This window comes from Triticum urartu, chromosome 6A, assembly GCF_056163025.1.
Source record: "Triticum urartu cultivar PI428250 chromosome 6A, HENAU_Tu73, whole genome shotgun sequence".
Classification (NCBI taxonomy): Eukaryota; Viridiplantae; Streptophyta; class Magnoliopsida; order Poales; family Poaceae; genus Triticum; species Triticum urartu.
Window position 1 is genome coordinate 396941886 of NC_141878.1, and position 16682 is coordinate 396958567.

The following is a 16682-nucleotide window of genomic DNA, read 5'->3' on the forward strand; positions in this document are numbered from 1 at the left end:
ATGTATAAGTTATGAAGAAAGCAATAGCTATAAACTAAACGATCAAAGTGCTAAGCTAACGGATGGGTCTAGTCCATCACATCATTCTCTAATGATGTGATACCGTTCATCAAATGACAGCACATGTCTATGGCTAGGAAACTTAACCATCTTTGATTAAAGAGCTAGTCTAGTAGATGCATACTAGGGACACTCTGTTTGTCTATGTATTCACTCATGTACTAAGTTTCCGGTTAATACAATTCTAGCATGAATAATAAACATTTATCATGATATAAGGAAATATAAATAACAACTTTATTATTGCCTCTAGGGCATATTTCCTTCAGTCTCCCACTTGCACTAGAGTCAATAATCTAGTTCACATCGTCATGTGATTTCACACCAATAGTTCACATCTTTATGTGATTAGTTCACATCTTCATGTGACTAATACCCAAAGGGTTTACTAGAGTCAATAATCTATGTGATTAGTTACATAATCTCATAGTCATAGGAACATGTATAAGTCATGAAGAAAGCAATAGCAATAAACTAAACGATCATAGTGCTAAGCTAGCAGATGGGTCTTGTCCATCACATCATTCTCTAATGAGGTGATCCCATTCATCAAATGACAACACATGTCGATGGCTAGGAAACTTAACCATCTTTGATTAACGAGCTAGTCAAGTAGAGGCATACTAGGGACACTTTGTTTGTCTATGTCTTCCCGCATGTACTAAGTTTCCGGTTAATACAATTCTAGCATGAATAATAAACATTTATCACGATATAAAGAAATATAAATAACAACTTTATTATTGCATATGTTGTCATTACGGTACGACTGATAAAGATCTTCGTAGAATATGTAGGAACCAATATGATAATCCAGGTTCCGCTGTTGGTTATTGACCGGAGAGGTGTCTCGGTCATGTCTACATAGTTCTCGAACCCGTAGGGTCCGAACACTTAACGTTCGATGACGATTTTGTATTATATGAGTTATGTGAGTTGGTGACCGAATGTTGTTCAGAGTCCCGGATGAGATCACGGACATGACGAGGAGTCTCGAATTGGTCGAGAGGTCAAGATTGATATATATATATATATATATATATATATGTATGTATATATATATATATGTGTGTGTGTGTGTGTATAGGACGATGGTATTCGGACACCGGCAGTGTTGCGGGGGTACCAGGTGCATATCGGGTCACCGGAAGGGGTTCCGGGCATCCCCCCGGCAACTACATGAGCCAAGAGGGAGACAGACCAGCCCCTTAGGGGCTGGTACGTCCCATGTAGGCCGAAATAAGGGGGAAGAAAAGAGGAGAAGGGAGAAAGGAAGGGGAGGGATTCGGCCTCCCCCTCCCCCTCCTCCCCCTCCTCCCCCCTCCTTCCTCCCCCCTCCGAATGGATATGGAAGGGGGGAGGCCGAATTGGGAGGCACCCAAGTAGGATTCTGATACGTCCATTTTGCATCATGCTTTTATATCGATATTTATTGCATTATGGGCTGTTATTACACATTATGTCATAATACTTATGCCTATTCTCTCTTATTTTACAAGGTTTACATGAAGAGGGAGAATTCCGGCAGCTGGGATTCTGGGCTGGGAAAGGAGCAAATATTAGAGACCTATTCTGCACAGCTCCAAAAGTCCTGAAACTTCACGGAAGACGTTTTCAGAATATATAAAAAAATACTCAGCAGAAGAGATTCACCAGGGGGGCCACACCCTACCCACGAGGGTGGGGGGAGGGGGGCGCCCTACCCACCTGGGCGCGCCCCCTACCTCATGGGCCCCTGGTGGCCCTCCGGTGGCCATCTTCTGCTATATGAAGTCTTTCGATGGGAAAAAAAATAAAAATCCATCTTCTTGGACGAAACTCCGCCGCCAGGAGGCGGAACCAATCTAGGGCTCCGGCGGAGCTGTTCTGCTGGGGAAACTTCCATCCCGGAGGGGGAAATCATCGCCATCGTCATCACCAACGCTCCTCTCATCGGGAGAGGGCAATCTCCATCAGCACCATCTCCTCTCAAAACCCTAGTTCATCTCTTGTATCCAATTCTTGTCTTCAAGTCCGGGATTGGTGCTAGTAGGTTGCTAGTAGTGTTAATTACTCCTTGTAGTTGATGCTAGTTGGTTTAATTGGTGGAAGATCATATGTTCAGATCCTATATGCATATTAATACCCCTCTGATTATGAACATGTTTATGCTTTGTGAGTAGTTATGTTTGTTCCTGAGGACATGGGAGAAGTCTTGCTATTAGTAGTCATGTGAATTTGGTATTCGTTTGATATTTTGATGAGATGTATGTTGTCTCTCCTCTAGTGGTGTTATGTGAACGTCGACTACATGATATTTCACCATTATTTGGGCCTAGAGGAAGGCATTGGGAAGTAATAAGTAGATGATGGGTTGCTAGAGTGACAGAAGCTTAAACCCTAGTTTATACATTGCTTCGTAAGGGGCTGATTTGGATCCATATGTTTCATGCTATGGTTAGGTTTACCTTAATACTTTTGTTGTAGTTGTGGATGCTTGCAATAAAGGTTAATAATAAGTGGGATGCTTGTACAAGTAAGGACAACACCCAAGCATCGGTCCACCCACATACCAAATTATCAAAGTACCGAACGCGAATCATATGAGCGTGATGAAAACTAGCTTGATGATATTCCCATGTGTCCTCGGGAGAGCTTTTCTCTATATAAGAGTTTGTCTAGGATTGTCCTTTGCTACAAAAAGGATTGGGCCACCTTGCTGCACCTTATTTACTTTTGCTACTTGTTGCTCATTACAAATTATCCTATCACAAAACTATCTGTTACCACTTGTTTCAGTACTTGCAGAGAATACCTTGCTGGAAACCGCTTATCATTTCCTTCTACTCCTCGTTGGGTTCGACACTCTTACTTATCAAAAGGACTACGATAGATGCCCTATACTTGTGGGTCATCAAGACTCTTTTCTGGCGCCATTGCCGGGGAGTGAAGCGCCTTTGGTAGGTGGAATTTGGTAAGGAAAAATTTATATAGTAAGCTGAAATTTACTGTCACTTGTTAGTATGGAAAGTAATCCTCTGAGGGGCTTGTTCGGGGTATCTTCACCCCGACCAGTAGAGCAAAGAGTTGCTCCTTAGCCTACTGAACCTACTGAAAATGAAAATGTCTGCTTTGAAATTCCTTCGGGTATGGTAGAAAAACTGCTAGCTAATCCCTTTTTAGGAGATGGAACAAAACATCCTGATGATCATCTAATATATGTGGATGAAGTTTGTGAATTATTTAAGCTTGCAGGTGTACCCAGAGATGTTGTTAAGAAGAAGGTCTTCCCTTTATCTTTGAAGGGAGATGCATCGACATGGTATAGGCTATGTGATGATATGGGGTCTTGGAATTACAAACGATTGAAATTGGAATTTCATCAGAAGTTTTATCCTATGCATCTTGTTCATCGTGATCACAATTATATCTATAATTTTTGGCCTCGAGAAGGAGAAAGCATCGCTCAAGCTTGGGGGAGGCTTAAATCAATTTTATATTCATGCCCCAATCATGAGCTCTCAAGAGAAATGATTATTCAAAATTTTTATGCTCGGCTTTCTGATAGCAATCGCACCATGCTTGATACTTCTTGTGCTAGCTCTTTTATGATGAAGACTATTGAATTCAAATGGGATTTATTGGAAAGAATTAAATGCAGCTCTGAAGATTGGGACCTCGACAAAGGTAAGGAGTCAGGTACGACACCTAGTTTTGATTGTGTTAAATCTTTTATGGATACCGATGTTTTCCGTAAATTTAGCACTAAATATGGACTTGACTCTAAGATAGTAGCTTCTTTCTGTGAATCTTTTGCTACTTATGTTGATCTCCCCAAGGAGAAGTGGTTTAAATATCATCCTCCCATAGAAGTAAAAGTAGCTGCACCTATTAAAGTTAAAGAAAAGATTGTTACTGATAATGATCCTATTGTTCCTACTTCTTATGTTGAGAAGCCCCCTTTTCCTGTTAGGATAAAGGATCATGCTAAAGCTTCAACTGTGGTTCGTAAAAGCAATATTAAAACTTATACACCTCATGAGCAAATTAAAGTTGAACCTGATATTGCTATTGTTAAAGATCTCTTGTCTGATAATATTGATGGGCATGTTATTTATTTCTGTGATGAAACTGCTAGAATTGCTAAACCTTGTGCTAAAGATAAACCTAGACCTGTGGTAGGCATGCCAGTTATTTCTGTTAAAATAGGAGATCATTGTTATCATGGTTTATGTGATATGGGTGCCAGTGCTAGTGCAATACCTATTAGCCTATATAGAGAAATTATGCATGATATTGCACCTGTTGAGTTAGAAGATATTTATGTCACAATTAAACTTGCCAATAGAGATACTGTTTCGCCAATGGGAATTGTTAGAGATGTTGAAGTCTTGTGTGGGAAAACTAAATATCCTGCTGATTTTCTTGTTCTTGGTTCCCCACAACATAGCTTTTGTCCAATTATATTTGGTAGAACCTTCTTAAACACTGTTAATGCTACCATAGATTGCAAAAGGGATGTTGTTACTATCAGTTTAGATGATATGACTCATGAATTTAATTTCTCCAAATTTTGTAGACAACACCATGAAGAAGAATTACCTAGTAAGGATGAAATTATTGGTCTTGCTCCTATTGCCATACCTCCTAGTGATCATTTAGAACAATACTTGCTAGACCATGAAAATGACATGTTTATGAATGAAAGAAGGGAAATAGATGAAGTATTCTTTAAACAGGAACCTATTCTGAAACACAATTTGCCTGTTGAAATCCTAGGGGATCCTCCTCCACCCAAGGGTGATCCTGTGTTTGAGCTTAAACCGTTACCTGATACTCTTAAATATGCTTATCTTGATGACAAAAAGAGATATCCTATTATTATTAGTGCTAAACTTTCAGAGCATGAGGAGGAGAGATTATTGAAAACTCTGAAGAAGCACCGTGCTGCTATTGGGTATACTCCTGATGATCTTAAGGGCATTAGTCCCACTCTATGTCAACATAAAATTAATTTGGAAGAAGATGCTAAACTAGTTCGTGATCATCAACGATGGTTGAATCCTAAAATGAAAGAAGTGGTAAGAAAGGAAATACTAAAGCTCCTTGAGGCAGGTATAATTTATCCCGTTGCTGATAGTCAGTGGGTAAGTCATGTTCATTGTGTCCCTAAGAAGGGAGGTATTACTATCGTTCCTAATGATAAAGATGAATTGATTCCTCAAAGAATCATTACAGGTTATAGGATGGTAATTGATTTTCGCAAATTAAATAAGGCAACTAAAAAGGATCATTACACCTTACCTTTTATCGATCAAATGCTAGAAAGACTATCCAAACATACACATTTTTTGCTTTCTAGATGGTTATTCTGGTTTCTCTCAAATACCTATGTCAGCCAAAGATCAATCAAAGATTACCTTTACTTCCCCTTTTGGTACTTTTGTTTATAGACGTATGCCTTTTGGTCTATGTAATGCACCTGCTACCTTTCAAAGATGCATGATGGCTATATTCTCTGACTTTTGTGAAAAGATTTGTGTGGATTTCATGGACGATTTCTCCGTTTATGGATCTTATTTTGATGATTGCTTGAGCAACCTCGATCGAGTTTTGTAGAGATATGAAGAAACTAATCTTGTCTTGAATTGGGAAAAGTGCCACTTTATGGTTAATGAAGGTATTGTCTTGGGGCATAAAGTTTCTGAAAGAGGTACCGAGGTTGATAAAGCCAAAGTTGATGCTATTGAGAAGATGCCATGTCCCAAGGACATCAAAGGTATAAGAAGTTTCCTTGGTCATGTCGGCTTTTATAGGAGGTTCATTAAGGACTTCTCAAAAATTTCTCGGCCTCTAACTAATTTATTACAAAAAGATATACCATTTGTTTTTGATGATGATTGTGTAGAATCATTTGAAATACTTAAGAAAGCATTGATCTCTGCACCTATTGTTCAGACACCTGATTGGAATTTACCCTTTGAAATTATGTGTGATGCTAGTGATTATGTTGTAGGTGCTGTTCTAGGGCAAAGAGTTGATAAGAAATTAAATGTTATTCAATATGCTAGTAAAACCCTAGACAATGCTCAAAGAAATTATGCTACCACTGAAAAAGAATTTTTAGCAGTTGTATTTGCTTGTGATAAGTTTAGACCTTATATTGTTGATTCTAAAGTAACTATTCACACTGATCATGCTACTATTAAATATCTTATGGAAAAAAAGATGCTAAACCTAGACTTATTAGATGGTTCTCTTTCTACAAGGATTTGACTTACATATTGTTGCTAGAAAGGGAGCTGAGAACCCCGTTGCAGACAACTTGTCTAGCTTAGAAAATGTGCTTGATGACACACTTCCTATTGATGATAGCTTTCTTGATGAGCAATTAAATGTCATAAATGCTTCTAATACTGCTCCATGGTATGCTGATTATGCTAATTACAATGTTGCTAGTTTATACCACCTAGTTTCACATACCAGCAAAAGAAAAATTTCTTCTATGATTTGAGGCATTACTTTTGGGATGATCGACATCTTTATAAAGAAGGAGTAGATGGTGTTATTAGACGTTGTGTACCTGAGCATGAACAGGAACAGATCCTACACAAGTGTCACTCCGAAGCCTATGGAGGACACCATGTTGGAGGTACTGCACATAAGGTATTGCAATCTGGTTTTTATTGGCCTACTCTCTTCAAGGATGCCCGTAAGTTTGTCTTATATTGTGATGAATGTCAAAGAATTGGTAATATTAGTAGACGTCAAGAAATGCCTATGAATTATTCACTTTTTATTGAACCATTTGATGTTTGGGGCTTTGACTATATGGGATCTTTTCCTTCCTCTAGTGGATATACACATATTTTAGTTGCTGTTGATTACGTTACTAAGTGGGTAGAAGCTATTCCAACTAGTAGTGATGATCATAACACTTCTACTAGAATGCTTAAAGAAGTTATTTTTCTAAGATTTGGAGTCCCTAGATATTTAATGACTAATGGTGGGTCACATTTTATTCATGGTGCTTTCTGTAAAATGCTTGCTAAATATGATGTTAATCATAGAATTGCATCTCCTTATCACCCACAGTCTAGTGGTCAAGTAGAATTGAGTAATAGAGAGCTCAAATTAATTTTGCAAAAGACTGTTAATAGATCTAGAAAGAATTGGTCCAAGAAACTTGATGATGCATTATGGGCCTACAGAACTGCATATAAAAATCCTATGGGTATGTCTCCGTATAAAATGGTTTATGGAAAAGCATGTCACTTACCTCTCCAACTAGAACACAAGGCATATTGGGCTATTAAAGAACTCAATTATGATTTTAAACTTGCCGGTGAGAAGAGGTTATTTGATATTAGCTCACTCGATGAATGGAGAACCCAAGCCTACAAAAATGCCAAGTTGTTTAAAGAAAAAGTTAAAAGATGGCATGATAAAAGAATACAAAAGCGTGAGTCTAATGTAGGTGACTATGTATTGCTATGCAACTCTCGTTTAAGATTTTTTTTGTAGGAAAACTTCTCTCTAAATGGCAAGGTCCTTACGTTATCGAGGAGGTCTATCGTTCCGGTGCCATAAAAATCAACAACTTCGAAGGTGATGAACGATCAAAGAATCAAACATTATATCTCACGTAATCCCATAAATGTTGAAACCAATGTTATTGAAACCATAACCCCGGAGGAATACATAAGGGACACTTTCCGGAACACTCCAGACTTTGAAAAGGAATAGGTATGTGGTACGGTAAGTAAACCGACTCCAAAATAGTTTTTAAGGCAATATTTCTCTGTTTTGGAATATTTAGAAAGATAAGAAGCAGTGCGGGAAGGACACGAGGGCTCCACGAGGGTGGAGGGCGCGCCCCCTACCTCGTGGGCACCTCGTGTGCTCCCCGGACTCCGTTTTCTTACACGACACGCATTTCGGTCGGTAAAAATTGATTATGTAATCTCCTGGGGGTTTTGACTCCCGTACCACACAATTATCTTCTGTTTGTGTTTCGAGCTGTTTTTGTTGCAGATTAGAGCAAGATGTCTTCGCAAGAGTCAGTCAGGGAGAGCCGGGTGTCTCATCCTGCACCGAGATCAATGACAAACAACAATGTTGACCCCTTTGGGCCGGCAACAGAGGAAGAGATGGAGGCTAAATTGAAGAGGATAGATGCCATGGAAGAGGATCAAGAAGTCACTTCCCACTTCCGAGCTGGATTCACAATGGGAGAACTTCAGAGCTCGGCTATTCCAAATTCGATTATCCCTTCCAATGTTAGATTTCTTTCTTATGAGAATATGAAAAAGAGTGTCACTGGTTCTCCCGCAGCTATGCAGCACCCTTGGGTGCAGGGAGCTTTGGCTGTTACAGGAAAACTCCAAAAGGAAATAATGGACCTCAAGCAGCAAGTCAATAAGCTCGAGGGGAGAATCGTATCCCGAGGGGCATCATCAACAAGAATATCACATCACCATCCCCGAAAAGAGAAACATAATCACATGGGTATGGGCACTCCCCTTGGAAACTGCCAAGCCTGGGGGAGTGCCCTGGTATCGTATCACCATCACTTTTATCTTTACCATTTTTCTTACTTCGATCCTTTTGGTAATATCTTGATCTAGTAGAATAAAAGTTCTTAGTATGATCTAGTTGTGAGTTTTGCTTTATAATTCTTCTATGTAATCGAGTACGTGAGCTATATAGTAAAGATTAGTGTTAAGTTAAGGGCTTGATTATTTTGCCATGATCCTACGGGAACAAACGAAAAGGGAAAGAAATAAAAAGAAACAAAGAGATCATGTGAGTCTTATGGAGAGTAATGAGCTCACATAGAAAAAAGTATGATGAATAAAAATTGTTGACGGTTGACAAACATAGTTTTGGTCATCGTTGCAATTAATAGGAAGTAATAAAGAAAGAGACGTCTTCACATATAGATATACTATCTTGGACGTCTTTTATGATTGTGAGCACTCATTAAAATATGAAATGCTAAAGAGTTGATGTTGGACAAGGAAGACAACGTAATGGGTTATGTTTTCTTACATCTGAGATAAATTATATTGTCATGGATCATCCAACATGGTTGAGCTTGCATTTCCCTCTCATGCTAGCCAAATTCATCGCACCAAGTAGAGATACTACTTGTTCTTCCAAATACCCTTAAACCAGTTTTGCCATGAGAGTCCACCATACCTACATATGGATTGAGTAAGATCCTCCAAGTAAGTTGTCATCGGTGCAAAGCAATAAAAATTGCTCTCTAAATATGTATGACTTATTAGTGTGGGAGAAAACAAACTTTATACGATCGTGTGATATGGAAGAAATAAAAGCGACAGACTGCATAATAAAGGTCCATATCACAAGTGGCAATATAAAGTGACGTTCTTTCACACTAAGATTTTGTGCATCAAACCATAAAAGCGCATGACAACCTCTGCTTCCCTCTGCGAAGGGCCTATCTTTTACTTTTATCTCCTACATTGCATAAGAGTCATGGTGATCTTCACCCTTCCTTTTTTACATTTTATCCTTTGGCAAGCACAGTATGTTGGAAAGATCCTGGTATATATGGCTAATTGGATGTGAGTTTTCATGAACTATTATTATTGACATTACCCTTGAAATTGTGATTGAATTATTACTCTAGCATAAGAAATCATATGACAAGAATTATGTAAGTTGCTGTTCTAAGAATGATCATGATGCCCTCATGTCCGTATTTTATTTTTTTATCGACACCTCTATCTCTAAACATGTGGACATATTTTTCAATTTCGGCTTTTCGCTTGAGGACAAGCGACGTCTAAGCTTGGGGGAGTTTATACGTCCATTTTGCATCATGCTTTTGTATCGATATTTATTGCATTATGGGCTGTTATTACACATTATGTCACAATACTTATGCCTATTCTCTCTTATTTTACAAGGTTTACGTGAAGAGGGAGAATGCCGGCAGCTCGGATTCTGGGCTGGAAAAGGAGCAAATATTAGAGACCTATTCTGCACAGCTCCAAAAGTCCTGAAACTTCACGGAACACGTTTTCAGAATATATAAAAAATACTCAGCGGAAGAGATTCACCAGGGGGGTCACACCCTGCCCACGAGGGTGGGGGGGCGCCCCTACCTCGTGGGCCCTCCGGTGGCCATCTTCTGCTATATGAAGTCTTTCGATGGAAAATAAAAACAAAAAGCCATCTTCTCGGACAAAACTCCGCTGCCATGAGGCGGAACCTTGGCGGAACCAATCTAGGGCTCCGGCGGAGCTTTTCTGCTGGGGAAACTCCCCCCCGGAGGGGGAAATCATCGCCATCGTAATCACCAACGCTCCTCTCATCGGGAGAGGGCAATCTCCATCAACATCTTCATCAGCACCATCTCCTCTCAAAACCCTAGTTCATCTCTTGTATCCAATTCTTGTCTTCAAGTCCGGGATTGGTGCTAGTAGGTTGCTAGTAGTGTTAATTACTCCTTGTAGTTGATGCTAGTTGGTTTAATTGGTGGAAGATCATATGTTCAGATCCTATATGCATATTAATACCCCTCTGATTATGAACATGTTTATGCTTTGTGAGTAGTTATGTTTGTTCTTGAGGACATGGGAGAAGTCTTGCTATTAGTAGTCATGTGAATTTGGTATTCGTTCGATATTTTGATGAGATGTATGTTGTCTCTCCTCTAGTGGTGTTATGTGAACGTTGACTACATGACACTTCACCATTATTTGGGCCTAGAGGAAGGCATTGGGAAGTAATAAGTAGATGATGGGTTGCTAGAGTGACAGAAGCTTAAACCCTAGTTTATACGTTGCTTCGTAAGGGGCTGATTTGGATCCATATGTTTCATGCTATGGTTAGGTTTACCATAATACTTTTGTTGTAGTTGCGGATGCTTGCAATAGAGGTTAATCATAAGTGGGATGCTTGTCCAAGTAAGGACAACACCCAAGCACCGGTCCACCCACATACCAAATTATCAAAGTACCGAACGTGAATCATATGAGCGTGATGAAAACTAGCTTGATGATATTCCCATGTGTCCTCGGGAGCGCTTTTCTCTATATAAGAGTTTGTCCAGGCTTGTCCTTTGCTACAAAAAGGATTGGGCCAGCTTGCTGCACCTTATTTACTTTTGCTACTTGTTGCTCGTTACAAATTATCCTATCACAAAACTATTTGTTACCACTTGTTTCAGTACTTGCAGAGAATACCTTACTGGAAACCGCTTATCATTTCCTTCTACTCCTCGTTGGGTTCGACACTCTTACTTATCGAAAGGACGACGATAGATCCCCTATACTTGTGGGTCATCAGATTCCTCCTACTTGGGGCTCCCCCTTGGCTACATCTCCTCCCCTCCAACCTATATATATGAGGGGGCACTGCTAGACCACACATCAACAGTTGTTAGCCGTGTGCGGTGCCCCCCTCCACAGTTTACGCCTCCGGTCATATTCACGTAGTGCTTAGGTGAAGCCCTGCGCGGATTACTTCACCATCACCGTCACCAAGCCATCGTGTTGACAGAACTCTCCCTCGACACTTTGCTGGATCAAGAGTTTGAGGGACATCATCAAGCTGAACGTGTGCAAAACTCAGAGGTGTAGTGCATTCGGTGCTTGATCAGTCGGAACGAGAAGAAGTTTGACTACATCTACCGTGTTTTCAAACGCTTCCACTTTCGGTCTACGAGGGTACATGGACACACTCTCACCCTCTCGTTGCTATGCATCTCCTAGATAGATCTTGCGTGAGCGTAGGATTTTTTTTGAAATTGCATGCTACATTCCCCAACAGTGGCATCCGAGCCAAGTCTATGCATAGATGATATGCACGAGTAGAACACAAAGAGTTGTCGGCAGTGATTGTCATACTGCTTACCACCAATGTCTTATTTTGATGCAACAGTATTGTTGGATGAAGCGGCCCGGACCAACCTTACATGACCACGTTCATGAGACCCGTTCCACCGACAAACATGCAACTAGTTTTGCATAAATGTGGCTGGCGGGTGTCTGTTTCTCCAACTTTAGTTGAATCGAATTTGACTGTGGCCGGTACTTGTTGAAGGTTAAAACAACAAACTTGATAAATCATCGTTGTGGCTTTTGATACGTATGTAAGAGCGGTTCTTGCTAGAAGCCCGTAGCAGCCACGTAAAACTTGCAACAACAAAGTAGAGGATGTCTAACTTATTTTTCCAGGGCATGTTGTGATGTGATATGGTCAAGACATGATGTGATATACGTTATTATATGAGATGATCATGTTTTGTAAAAGTCACTGGCAACCGGCAGGATCCTTATGGTTGTCTCTTTATTGTATGAAATGCAAATGCCATGTAATTGCTTTAGTTTATCACTATGCATTAGCGATAGTTGTAGAAGCAATAGTTGGCGAGACGACCTTGACGCTACGATGGAGATCAAGGTGTCAAGCCGGTGACGATGGAGATCATGACGGTGCTTTAGATATGGAGATCAAAGGCACAAGATGATGATGGCCATATCATGTCACATGTTTTGATTGCATGTGATGTTTATCTTTTATGCATTACTTTGCTTAGTTCGGTCGTAGCATTACAAGATGATCCCTTACTAAAATTTCAAGGTATAAGTGTTCTCCCTGAGTATGCACCATTGTGACAGTTCGTCGTGCCGAGACACCACGTGATGATCGGGTGTGATAGGCTCTACGTTCACATACAACGGGTGCAAGACAGTTTTGCACATGCGGAATACTCGGGTTAAACTTGACGAGCCTAGCATGTACAGACATTGCCTCGGGACACTGGAGACCGAAAGATCGAATGTGAATCATATAGTAGATATGATCAACATGGAGATGTTCACCATTGAAGACTAATCCATCTCACGTGATGAACAGACATGGTTTAGTTGATTTGGATCATGTAATCATTTAGATGACCCGAGGGATGTCTATCTAAGTGGGAGTTCTTAAGTAATTTGATTAATCACTATTGGAATCACGATCTTTGCCGTCAGCCTGTTCTTTACCATCCGCTAGCTGATGGAAAAGCAGGTCTTTGCCATACGCATATAGAAGGCGGACGACAAAGGGCTTGTTTGTCGTCAGCTAGATCTTTGCCGTCTACTAGCAGACGACATAGAAACTTTGCTGTCTGCTAGCGGACAACAAAGCGGGAGGGTGGCCCACTGGCTGTCAACCCCTAATGGTGCCCCTCTTTGCCGTCCGCTAGCGGACGGCAAAGTTTTGTATGTCGTCCGCTAGCTAACAGCAAAGAGCTTGCGGACGGCAAATCTTGAAAATTGACTTAACGGTCGCGCCCCGCCGTCGCCCTCTCTCTCCGACTCTTTCATCTTTCTGCCCCCGTGCCACCCCACGTCGCCGCCGCACCCTCCCCGCATCGTCGCCACCCCCTCCCCGCCCCGTGGCCGCCCCCTCCCTGCCTCCCACCCCTTCCTGAGCCTCCCCGCCGCAGCGGTGGGTCGACCGCCCCCCCGAGGAGCGCCGCCCGTCGCCGCCCCCACCCCACCCCATCGCCACCCCGCCTCGCCGCCGCCCTGTCGCCGCCCCCTCCATGACCCGTTGCCGCCCACACGGTGAGCCCCTGCCCCTGTTTTTTTCTTTTTTTCTTTTCTGTTTAGTTTAGGTTATTTAGTTTAAGTTTTTTCAGATTAGTTAGTTTAGGTTTAATTAGTATAGGTTATTTAGTTTAATTAGTTTAGGTTATTTAGTTTAAATAGTTTAGGTTATTTAGTTTAAATAGTTTAGGTTTAATTAGTTTAGGTTATTTAGTTTAGGTTTAGGTTTAATTATATTAGATTAGTGTTAGGTTTGAGTTAAATAGTAATAATTAAAGGAATTGAAAAAAAGATGAAAAAAGTAGAAGAAAGGTAGAATAAGTAGAAAGGGGGAAGAAGAAGGAGGATGAGAAGAAGAGGAAGAAGAAGAAGAAGAGGAGGAGGAGGAGGAGGAGGAGAAGAAAAAGAGGAGAAGATGAGAATAAAAGAGGACAGCGTGAAAGAAGGAATAATAATAATAATAATAAGAAGAAGAAGAAGAAGAAGAAGAAGAGGAGTTCTATTTTTTCTTTTCTGTTTTAGATAATAGATATATTAGATATATAGTTAGCTAGATTAAATTATATTATATTACATAAGTTTTATGTTTTAGTTAAATAGTCATAATTAAAGGAAGTGAAAAAAGATGAAAAAAGAAGAATAAAAGTAGAATAAGTAGAAATGGGGAAGAAGAAGAAGAAGAAGAAGAAGAAGAAGAAGAAGAAAAAGAATAAGAAGAAGAGGAGGAGGAGGAGAACAAGAAAAAGAGGAGAAGATGACTAGGTTAGTTTGATTTTCTAGGTTATTTAGATTTTCTAGGTTAGTTAGGTTAGTTATCTTTAGAATAGGTTAGTTAGGTTAGTTCCTAGGTTAGTTAGGTTAATTAGTGTAACACCCCGGATGTAACTTTCCCTATTTGTACTCCAACTCTTGCCGTCTCCGGCGTTAAGTTATATTTATTTCCTCGGGTTCGGGTTTTGTCTCGTGTGTTGTTGTCGTTGTCATGCATCTCATATCATGTCATCATGTGCATTGCATTTGCATACGTGTTCATCTCATGCATTCGAGCATTTTCCCCGTTGTCCGTTTTGCATTCCGGTGCTTCATTCTCCTCCGGTGGTCATTTCTAGCTTTCTTTCGTGTGTGGGGATTAAACATTTCCGGATTGGACCGAGACTTTCCAAGCGGCCTTGGTTTACTACCGGTAGACCGCCTGTCAAGTTTCGTATCATTTGGACTTCGTTTGATACTCCAACGGTTAACCGAGGGACCGAAAAGGCCTCGTGTGTGTTGCAGCCCAACACCCCTCCAATTTGGCCCAAAACCCACCAAACTCTGCTCCATCATCTAGAGCGTTCGATCACGATCGCGTGGCCGAAAACCGCACCTCATTTGGACTCTCCTAGCTCCTCCTATGCCTATAAATAGGCCCCCCTCGAAATATCCCGGATCCCCTCTCCCCGAAACCCTAAATCTTAGATCCGCCGCCGCCGGACACATCCAACGGCGCCGGACACGTCCGCGCCGCCTCCGCCGTCCAACCACGAACCGCCACGTGGCCGCCGCGCCGCCTCCAACCGTCGAAGCCCGCGCGCCCGCCGCCGCCGAGTCGCCTCGCCCGCCGCCCCGCGCCGCCCAGCTCGACGCCGGAGCAGCCGAACCGCCCGCCGTCCACCTCGGCCTCGTCGCCGGCCACCCCGTCCTCCTCCTCCGTCGCACCTTCGCCGCCCGGCCACCGCGGATCCCGCCGCCGCCTCCGCCCCTCGTCGCCTGAATCGTCGGTGCCCAAGTCCCCGGCGACCCCCCTTCCCTCCGGCAAGTCCCGCATCGCCGGCGAGCTCGAGATCCGCCGCCGGTGAACAGTGCATCGCGCGGTGAACAGTAAACCCTAGATCGCGTGGGGTAAATTTCGTCCAAGTCCCTGATATTTTTAGTTCATATGCCTAAGTTCGCGGATCCGTAACTTTGCATCCGTAGCTCCGATTCATGCATATAGCATATCAAAATGTTCACCTCAGAGAGTACATCATTTCATTCCATTGAATCATTTTCATTTGAGCTCATCTTGATGCCCGAAATGCTGTTAGAAGAGGGCTACTTGAGTTAATTGTCAGATCTTCTACTCCGTTTAGCACTTTTGTCATTTTTGCCACGATTATTGTGTGCATGATATGCCCGTGAGTTCTACATGTGTTTTGTTTAGGGTTTTGTCATCTTTCCGGAGGTGCAACCCATGTATTTTTAGGATGTGTGTGGTGACTTGTGCAAACTTGCAAAGTGGTGCACTTGCTAATTCTGTTTTCAGGGACTTAGTAATTTCACTAAGTCCTGGGATTGTTTATCTCATGATGCCATATGTTCATGTTGTTTCCTAGTGATCCGTGCCTCTTTTGAGGATGATCAGTAAAGGGGTTTTGTTAATATTGTAGTTCTCTATCCATCCATGTCTTTGTTTGCATATATGGAGCACCCTAGCTTGAGTCAATCGAGCTCTACTTTTGCTTCGTTGCGAATCTGGGCAGATCGTCAACTTGTTTGCAATTTTGCCGATGTTATTGTAGTTGATCCGTGCATGCTATGCCATTGTTCTTGCCATGTCTAGCTTGCATTTTGTGACTTCTTAAGGGATGTATGCTTGTCTTTCCATGACTTGCACCGTGGTGAGTGCATCGAGCTCGTAAACATGCCTCCGTGAGTTATGTTTCAGCATGTCCCAGTTTTCACCAAGTCTGAAAACTGATTATGTTTTTGCTATGTTCGTGTGCTTGTTAGTATATTTTGTGATCCCTTTTGGCTCAAGGTCACTAAGGGAATTTTGTTAAGATTGTTCAGTAGCTCCATGCCATGTTTTCTTTGTCATGTTCAGGTCCTGTAGCATGTTGTTTTGTTGCTCCGAAGAGGGCTATATGATCTGAAATTCCAGACATGTGTTAATTTCACAAAGTCTGAGATCTGTTTGCCATTTGCGTTTTTGCCATGCTTGTTTGAGCCTCCTAATGGATGAATTGGCCGTAGCTCAGTTCTAGACTTTTGTTAAGCATCTTGTGCGTATCTCTGCCATGTATTTTGTTGTCATGTTTGGGTGCTGTA